We start from the raw sequence: 8,641 nt of genomic DNA, 5'->3' as shown, positions 1-8,641 counted from the left end.
TGATGGGAGCCTCCAACCACTGCTTGAAAATGGGCTACACACCCAAAAAAAGTATGTCTCTCTCTCTCTCTCTCTCTCTCTCTCTCTCTCTCTCTCTCTCTATAGATATAGATATGTATGTACATGTAAAAATATGTATATACATATCTACACACACCCACACACCCACACACCCACACACACACACACACACACACACACACACACACACAAAAGAGGGGAGTGGCATGAGAGAGTTTAAATCCACATGTTTGAGTACATATGTTTATGTTTCATTGACACATGTTTGTGTCCATGTAAATGTATTTATATACACACAAACAGTGATGTGTGCCCCAAACAAGCTTCCGTGACATAAAACCCATAATCAAAGAAGGTTTGACAATGCAAGCCTATAGTAGATGAACAAACTACAACAAATAGCCATGGCAAAGAGGAGACTACCAACATATGGTACTACAAGGACCAAGTTAATAGAACAATCGATAAGGTAGTGAATAAACACACACACACACACACATAGAGAGAGAGAGAGAGAGAGAGAGAGCATGAGCATTATGTGCATTGATCAATGGGAGCCTCCAATCGCTGCTTCAGAATGGGCTATACAATTGAGGGCTGATCTAAAAAATCTAGTGCTTAGGAGGACAAGCACAATCTAGGATGAGACAGTCGGGCAACAAGCTTACAATATTACATGTTTGACGGATCATATGACCAACCTCTGCTTGATCCTTAAAATTTAATCCTTGGATTTTGAACGCACAACATTCGAGTAGCGATGCTGTAAAGTTTACATAGAACAAATAAATTGAGCATATCCATATTTTTTTGTGACTATATGCCCATCATTTCCCACCAAAAAAGGTGTCCTTTACCTATACATCATCTTGGGAATCTTGCAAGGATCTTAACCAAAGCAAATTTGCAACAATAGCGAAGGCATAGGTGGCTATAGCTAGAGGTGGGAGGGGTGGATCCCAAAGTGGAAGCAAAGGAGAAAAGGTAAGGGATGTGGAGAGAAAGGACAAATAACGTAAATAAGGTTCTGATATAAGGGATAAAGTATCAAAAGGGGAGAACAAGAGAACGAGAGATAGAGAGAGAGAGAGAGAGAGAGAGAGAGAGAGAGAGAGAGAGAGCATGTGGTATGTGATTCATGTTGCTGACTCTTTTGCTCCATAGCATTTTGATGCAAGTAGAAAGTGTGTCCACCCTTTAGCATAGCAACCCGTACCTTGATGTTAGAAAGGCTAGACAACAACACCTACCACTATAAATTCATATCTTCTCTATATATCTCTACTTCTATGCTCCTTTTGTAAGGTTGCACTCAAAGGTGCCACCCTCAGAAAGGAAACAAGAAATAAAGAAAAAAGGAAGAAGGTGACTAAGCAAAAAAAAAAAGCAAATGAAGAAACAAAATCAACCAAAAAATCAATACTAATTTTGATTTCCTTTTGGAGGCCTTAGATATATATATATATATAGAGAGAGAGAGAGAGAGAGAGAGTACATGCATTGACAAGTGCTTGGATAAGTGTGTGTGTGAGAGAGAACATGTATGTGTGTGTCACGTTTTTTTTAAAGGGAGGCTTTGCCCCTCGATTAACATCACATGGCTGCTCATGTAGCCGAATCATTGAGTAAACTAAGCATAAAGCAAAGCCGAGAGGACATTTTAAGATCCCACCTTGAGACCGAGTGGAGCGGGTCTCCAACCCGTCATGCATCATCGTCAATCATTGAGTCATATTCTTGAAATCCTGGCATCTCCTCTCTCTTTTTTCGTCCATGGTTAAAACACAAAAAATGTGTTTTTTATAAACGGTTGACTGGCTATATACCAATCGGTGTATCCTAACACCGACCGGTATTTTTTTAAAAAATACCAAACGGTGCAGGGATTCACCAATCGGTGAGAAAATACCGATCAGTGAATTACTACACCAACTGGTATTAATAAACGATCGGTGAAACCAAACATCGGTCAGTATATTCAAGAAAATATCGATCGGTGTGCACCAACTGAACACGTTGCATTGGTTGTGAAAATTGATCGGTGTGTAGACATACGGGCCGGTATGTCAAGTTGGGCTCCATAAAGCACGCCTTCGTGTCATTTTTTTCGCCTCTCACCAAAATTCATCGCAGTTTTCCATTGTTTTCTGCATCCTCGCTGTTTTCCACTTCTCCTTTAGGATTTTGGTGAGCTTCTAACCTCACTATTGTTCTCAGTTAGGGTCGGGTGATGGCTCGCTTCGGCTAGCTGGATTCACCTCACCTCAGCTATGAGACAAGAGAGAGAAATATGTCATATGTTTGTGCTTGCTTACTTCTATGTGTGTGTATGCTTGCATGATGTGTTTCAGTCGGGGTCGGATGATGACTCGCTTCAGCTGGTTGGATTCATCTCGCCTCGAGTGATGTTCTCGTAGTATCATGATTAAGGCCGGGTGATGGCTCACTTCGGCCGGCTGGATTCACCTCATCCCAATCGAGAGAGGAATAGAGAGAGAGGAATATGTGTGATGCTTATTTATTCTTGCTTATATGTGTTTGAATGTCTGATGTTTATCACTTGGGGTCGGGTGATGACTCGCTTTGGCCGATTGGATTCATCTCGCCTCGAGTGACGTTCTATTAGGTAGTATCATGATCAAGGCCGGGTGATGACCCACTTTGGCCGGTTGGATTCACCTCACTTTGGTCTACTATATTATATTGATATATATTGTACGTAGTTGTCAATAGAGCCGGTTATTTTCCGTATGATAACTCACTTTGGCCAACTGGATTCATCTTGATGACGACCTTCCCAACGAGCTCAAGATGTGTGATCACACAATGTTGATCTTGATCATCTTAGTTCATTACATCATGATTGTTGTAATTATATGTTTTCCTGTTTCGTCTTTTATAGGCTATCCTTGTTTGATCGCCTGATAGGGTTTCTTAGAGTAATTTGTATGAGGCGTGCTATTGCTTGTAGGGTCTATGCTATAATTATCTATTAGAAATTCATGTTAGCATGTGTGTAGATCTCAAATTTATTTCTTGATTTTTTCGCATTTGTTTTTGTAATGACTGCTGAGTGTTAACGTAATGCATTATGATAGGGCCTAGATGTAAGTTGATATGAACCAGTTTAATGTGGATGACCACTATGCAGCTAAATGTGTTACCCTTTCACAACCCGACTACGATAAGAGGATTTGGTCCGATTCATCTTCATGTTTTATGACAAAGGTAGACGTTGATCAGGTGGGGCCTGTATAACGTCAAAATTTTGGAATTGGCCCACGGTGGTTTTTATCAATTTGTTTACTTCACCGTGTGCAGATTATAACTATAATTCGAGAAGAAACATGAAAGGGATGACAAAGTAGCCAATCGAGCAGCTGATGGATTTGTTGTGGAGAGGTAAGTAGTGTTGTGCACTTCTAGTACTGATTTTGATTTTGTTGAGTTTTGCAAGGTTAAGAAGAAAGATGGTAGGTTGAAGGTCTTCTCTTATATTCCTTAAGGTGGCTAATCCCAGGGCAAGTATTGGGAGGTTTGGAAATGATTTCTAGAGGTTTGGGGGAGCAGGAGGGTGGTTTCGGGAGAGGAGGTGGTTCGAAGGGTGGAAGTAGTGAAGGTTGCCACCAGTGACCAAAGCACTGTTGAGCAGAATGGTTACACGTGTCCATGGGTAGGGAGAGATTAAAGGCTGCTGCAACATATGTTGGTAGTCTCCTCTTTGCCACGGCTATTTGTTGCAGTTTGTTCATCTACTATAGGCTTGCATTGTCAAACCTTTTTTGATCATGGGTTTTATGTCGTGCAAGCTGGTTCGGGGTACACATCACTGTTTGTGTGTATGTAAATACATTTACATAGACACACACATGTGTCAATGAAACATAAACATATGTACTCAAACATGTGGATTTTAACTCTCTCATGCCACTCCCCTCTTTTGTGTGTGTAGATATGTATATACATATTTTTACATGTACATATATATCTATATATCTATCTATCTATATATATATATATATATACATACTTTCTTTGGGTGTGTAGCCCATTCTCAAGTGGTGGTTGGAGGCTCCCATCGATCAATGCATAGAATGCTCATGCTCTCTCTCTCTCTCTCTATGTGTGTGAGTGCGTGCGCGTGCACGTGCATGTGTGTGTGTGTAGATTCACTACCTTATTGATTGTTCTATTAACTTGGTCCTTGTAGTGCCACATGTTGGTAATCTCCTCTTTGTTGCACGGCTATTTGTGGTAGTTTGTTCATCTACTATAGGCTTGCATTCTCTCTCTCTCTCTCTCTCTCTCTCTCTCTCTCTCTCTCTCTCTCTCTCTCTTTGTTCACTATGTCTGTCTCTCTTCTTTCTCTGTCCAACTGTGGACTGTGCACTCAACATGTCAGATGGTTCCCTCCACACGTCAAACTGTGCTCTCTGCTTGTCAGACTGGGCGTGTCAAGACTAATTGTGTGTTGCCCACGTCAGATTTGATCTGCTCGTGACATGTGGCTTGAGCCTCTAGGTGATGTGCTGCCATGTGGATTGTGCACCATGTGGACTGCGGCCTAGCTGCCTTTAGCCTTTAGTGCATCTGCCCCTCTGTGCCTGAGTTTTGCATGTTGCTCTATTACCTCTTAGAAGTTGTTGGAATCAATCACTGTGTCAATGTTGGGTGTTGATGGTGCTCTGACCTCTGCTGCTACCATCCTGTCTACCTCAAATTTTTCTTGTTCTTGTTGAACCCATTGCTTCAAGGCTTCACAGCACGTCTTTTTAGTTTCAACATTGGGGTATGCTTCCTTGGCTCCTTGGGTGGCACTTTCTGTGGATGTGCTAGGCATGGTTTGTGGGATTGGCATGGCTTGTTTTTCCAAAGAGCTCTTTGCTTTTTGAGCAAAAAGGAGTTTTTGTTGTGCTGCTTCTTTCTGCTATCTTGTTATGATCAAGATTGGCTGTGATGCCACACTTTGTGTTGCCACACTGTGATTTTCCACACTTATCATCCCGAGGAGTACATCAGGTTTGACTTCCATGGTTGGTTGAGGCTTTGTTCTTAGTGGGCAATCCATGCAAGCATGCCCAACTCTGCATTCCTTGCACACAAGTTGGAATGAAGTGGGGTTACCCTTGTGTGGGCATTCTTCTGCTATGCGGTGGTTTTCTCCACAACAAAAACACTTGATGGGTGTTTGATATGTGTTGGGCCTTACTTTGATACCCTGCAACCCCTAATGTACTACAAGGACCAAGTTAATAGAACAATTGATAAGGTAGTGAATAAACACACACACACACATACACACACACACACGTATGCACACACACACACACACACACACACACACACACACACAGCATGAGCATTATGTGCATTGATCAATGGGAGCCTCCAACCGCTGCTTCAGAATGGGCTATACGATTGAGGGCTGATCTAAAAAATCTGGTGCTTAGGAGGACAAGCACAGTCCAGGAGAGACAGTCGGGCAACAAGCTTACAATATTGTGTGTTTGGCGGATTGTATGATCTCTGCTTGATCCTTAAATTTTAATCCTTGGATTTTATACACACAACATTCGAGTAGCTATGCTGTAAAGTTTACATAGAACAAATAAGTTGAGCGTATCCATATTTTGTTGTGACTATATGCCCATCATTTCCCACCAAAAAAGGTGTTCTTTACCTATACATCATCTTGGGAATCTTGCAAGGATCTTAACCAAAGCAAATTTGCAACAATAGCAAAGGCATAGGTGGATATAGCTAGAGGTGGGAGGGGTGGATCCCAAAGTGGAAACAAAGGAGAAAAGGTAAGGGACGTAGAGAGAAAGGACGAATAATGCAAATAAGGTTCTGACATAAGGGATAAAGTATCAAACGGAGAGAACGAGAGAACAAGGGGGGGAGAGAGAGAGCATTTGGTATGTGATTCATGTTGCTGACTCTTTTGCTCCATAGCATTTTGATGCAAGTAGAAAGTGTGTTCGCCCTTTAGCATAGTAGTCCGTACCTTGATGTTAGAAAGGCTAGACAACAACACCTACCACTATAAATTCATATATTCTCTATATATCTCGACCTCTATGCTCCTTTTGTAAGGTTGCACTCAAAGGTGCCACCCTCAGAAAGGAACAAGAAATAAAGAAAAAAGGAAGAAGGTGACTAAGCAAATGAAGAAACAAAATCGACCAAAAAACAAGAATAAAATCAATACTAATTCTAATTTCTTTTTGGAGGCCTTAGATATATATATATATATATAGATAGATAGATAGATAGAGAGAGAGAGAGAGAGAGTACATGTGATAAGTGCTTGGATAAGTGTGTGTGTGTGAGAGAGAACATGTGTGTGTGTGTCTCACGTTTTTTTAAAAGGAGGCTTTGCCCCTCGATTAACATCACATGGCTGCTCATATAGGTGAATCATTGAGTAAACTAAGCATAAAGCAAAGCCAAGAGGGCATTTCAAGATCCCACCTTGAGACCGAGTGGAGCGGGTCTCCAACCCCTCATGAGTCATAGTCAATCATTGAGTCATAGTCTTGAAATCCTGGCAGCTCCTCTCTCTTTTTTTTCCACGGTTAATAGGTTAGAGATAGAGATTATCTGTCGAGCCCTCATCCCCATGACTGTTGCCCGACTGCAACTGCCCACATCTTCTCCCGTGCCTATATATTCAATGGAGACTTGTAGAGAAGTCGCCTCTGCTTTCCCTAGCTCTTTGGTCAATTGGACGGTTCGACCTACGGCAAATAGTCCAACAGCCTCAGATCAGAAGCTATGTCTTATTCACATTCAGTCTTCTGTAGCCCTTTGCCTTCAGGTTTTCACCCAACACTTTCTCGTCTTTTCATCCCCACCTCTCTTGGCTTGCGCCAATTGCACAGCAGCCATTTCTTCTAGAGTGGAGCTTTTCGCGGGTAATCAGTTTGCCAAGCCCCGTGCATCCTAGCTCCTTGGCTTTTGTGGCAGCTCGTTAGTGTTAGATTTGCTGATTAACAAAGCTCAACGAACATCCTTTTGCAGCCTGATTGCCAAGCATCGCTTCCTGATTTGTCCACGCCCCGGCAGAATGGCCGACACTCCATGCGGCAGACCAGCCTCTAACGAAATCGTCTTACTTACGGGAGGAACTATAAAGGTTTCAGTGGAAGATGCCGTGAAAACGGTCAGTAATGTGCACAGCAACGACCCTTCTCCGCTGAATATCACCTCGACGCCGACCAGCTCTCGGCGTTTCTATTTTGGGAAAAGCTTATCCCACTGGGTGCTCTTGTTCGTGAGTTGTCTCATATTTCTGGTTGGATGCTCCTCTGCCACTCTTTTGGGACGGCTTTACTTTGTGCATGGCGGCTCTCATCGCTGGCTCTACACATGGATTCAGACAGTCGGGTGGCCTCTCAACTTGGTTTCTCTCTTCTTTTGTTACTGGTGGCAAGGTGTACGTCCAACCCGGCTCACTCCTACACTCGGCCTCATCTACATAGTAATGGGTTGCATCACCGCATTCGACAATCTGCTGTACTCATGGGGCATATCATACCTGCCTGTTTCGACGAATTCTCTGCTCTGCGCCAGCCAACTAGCTTTCAACGCGCTGTTCGCATACTTTCTGGTCAACAAGAAGATTACTCCTTATGCGATCAATTCTGTAGTTGTAATCACTTTGGGGGCAGTGTTGCTTGGCCTCTACTCAGAGGCCGACCGGCCGAAGGGGACGACCCAGAGCCAATACATCTGGGGATTTGTGGCTACCATAGCAGCGTCGGCGATATATGCATTGATGCTACCTTTAATGGAGCTCATCTATAAAAAGGTGGTGGGCAAGGCTAATTTCGTGGTGGTGCTAGAAGTGCAGACGGCAATATCTTTGATGGCCACAGTCTTTTCCATGGTGGGTATGTGGATTGACAGGGACTTCTCGGCAATACAAGAGGAAGCTGCAAACTTCAATTTGGGGTCTAGTGTATACTCGGTTACCCTTGTTGGATCCGCTATCGGGTGGCAACTCTTCTTTGTGGGCTCTGCGGGCATCATTTTCCTCACTTCTTCTCTCATGTCATGCGTCTTCATGACTGCAATTCTTCCCGTCCTCCCAGTCCTTGCCGTCATCTTCTTTCATGACAAGTTCTCTGCGCTGAAAGGGATTGCAATGCTGCTGTCGATGTGGGGCTTCATTTCTTACATCTACGGCGGCTACGTTGCCAAATCACTGAAGACCATCGAGAAAGTCGAAGTGGCAAATGACTCCCCAGTTTAGTGATTTCCATCCGACTGTCATCAACGTAGAGACTTCTGATAGTGAGAGGGGAAGATACATACTCTGCAGCTTCTTCCTAGACCCCCTTTTCCCTGGAGAGCCATTTCAGCAGCAATAATTTTGAATTTTCACAACCCCGCCCTGGCCAATGTTTGAAGAAAGTACAGATCTTGAGTCGTGAGTCTTGACACACTGCAATCGACTGTCATCGCCTCCTCCCACAACTCCCGCGCTACTTTTTCTCTTATTTTGTTTGCTCACCTTACCACACCAGCAAACTAGTCTTTCCGATCGTCTCCACTGCAATGACAAGGTCCAGCGTTTGTTTGTTATTGTCTTCTTCTCACTGCTCACCTCACCAGC

At 43.3% G+C, this 8,641-nt stretch overlaps 1 pseudogene; it reads left to right on the top strand.

Annotated features, from left to right (window-relative positions):
• Positions 1 to 6,643: 6,643 nt before the first annotated feature.
• LOC147887042 (purine permease 3 pseudogene) lies at positions 6,644 to 8,278 on the top strand (annotated as a pseudogene).
• The last annotated feature ends 363 nt before the right edge of the window (positions 8,279 to 8,641 follow it).

Source organism: Dipteris shenzhenensis, chromosome 23, assembly GCF_047967505.1.
Source record: "Dipteris shenzhenensis isolate YYH24624 ecotype China chromosome 23, Dip_SZ_1.0, whole genome shotgun sequence".
In the NCBI taxonomy this organism is placed as follows: domain Eukaryota; kingdom Viridiplantae; phylum Streptophyta; class Polypodiopsida; order Gleicheniales; family Dipteridaceae; genus Dipteris; species Dipteris shenzhenensis.
This window is presented reverse-complemented; position numbering and strand designations above follow the sequence as displayed.